At 36.6% G+C, this 1,436-nt stretch overlaps 1 long non-coding RNA gene across 1 annotated transcript; it reads right to left on the minus strand.

Moving 5' to 3' along the window:
* Nucleotides 1-665: 665 nt before the first annotated feature.
* LOC149957698 (uncharacterized) lies at nucleotides 666-1,231 on the minus strand. The gene is made up of 2 exons (XR_016478259.1): nucleotides 1,009-1,231; nucleotides 666-913 (listed from the first exon to the last, which is right to left on the minus strand). It is a non-coding gene; the product is annotated as an uncharacterized LOC149957698 (long non-coding RNA).
* Nucleotides 1,232-1,436: the final 205 nt, after the last annotated feature.

Below are 1,436 nucleotides of genomic sequence, written 5' to 3' on the forward strand. Positions count from 1 at the left end.
ATTGTAAAGTTACGAGAGCGGATTTACGATGTCGTAAAGTTACGATTTTGTAAATCGAAATCGCGGTGCAGAGACAATTTTTCGGGCTCTCGTAAATGACGAGTCTGGTATTTGGGAATCGGTTTTTGTTTAGGCTCCACCCACTTATTGACCAATGAGAAAGCGTTATTTTGACGCAAAAATTTAAACATTTGTTTGAAGGCTCAACTCTATTTTAAAAGTTACTTATTTTTTTGTGATTTTACACATTTTAAGAAAACAAGTTAGCTGAAAGTATTTTTTTGAGAAAGAATATGGGGAAAATGAAACCAGGTGAAGAGAGACAACCAAACTTTAGTACAAGAGAACTTCAAGCAATTATTAATTGTTTGGAAGCTAGGCCTGATTTATTGAAAACCTACAAAAGTAGTGAAGATGTGGAGAAGGCCTGGGCAGAAATTGCCCACGAAATTGCCTGTATATATGGGTATGGGCCTCATAAGAGCGACAGTAAAAATAAGAGCTAAGTGGACTGATTACAAAAGCACCGTTAAAAAAGGAGGTGTCCGTTTGCCGTTTAATAAGTGAAGCTGCGTTGCACGGGATTAGAGGAGTTGATAGTTCACAAGTCAGGCACCAGGTTGGTTGTTTGTGCAAAGCTAGTGTTTTGAAATGAAACCACAATAGTCTAATTAAATTTTAATGAAAAGCTAGAAAATCCTCCATTGTAACAAGTGAAAATATTTCAGTGTAGCACGACTCATTGGCACTCCTAACTCTGGACTATTTCGGGTTACTCCCCTCAATATGCCAGCAAGTGTGGGTGGTGACGCTATAGATTTTTCACTGAAGAGACATGGTAAAATGGGCTTAGAAGTAGAATCACAGTTTCATTGGTTAAACATAATCTTGTTTAGCTTCCCAAATTGATGAGCTTGCATGAGAAAAGAAGTTTAGAAATATGGAAGAGTTGGTCGCAGATATTGGTACATTTCAATAAGGTCACGTAAAAACTATCAAGTCCTTTACCTTATTTGTACTCTCATAAACAGATGCAAGAGCAATGGGTAGTGAAAACCCATTTCCTCCACCTAGGCCTACAATGAAACCTATAGGGCTCAGTTTCTTGTTTCAAAGGCAGATCTGATACTGATATCGTTGTTCACATTTTGCCAGAACAATCTGAGTACATGATTTTCACAGGTTTAAAGCTTGGTTCACATACGTTAGCAGCTTTTCCATTTTCTCTGTGTTCTTGTGTTCCACAGCACTACAGAAGGCCGAGTGGGAAATGAGAAAATACAGAAAATGTATCCCAGTGAACCCAGTTTAACAATTTGAAAATTTAAAAAAAAACTTAAATTGGGTATTAAATTTTAGTGGGAAAGACTTTTAAGATAAATGTAAGTACATTATAAAGTAATTTTGGGTCAAATATTCAGGGGAAAATCTACAAA

The sequence above is a fragment of the Leiobunum rupestre genome, chromosome 2, assembly GCF_980474605.1.
Source record: "Leiobunum rupestre chromosome 2, qqLeiRupe1.1.hap1, whole genome shotgun sequence".
Lineage (NCBI taxonomy): Eukaryota > Metazoa > Arthropoda > Arachnida > Opiliones > Sclerosomatidae > Leiobunum > Leiobunum rupestre.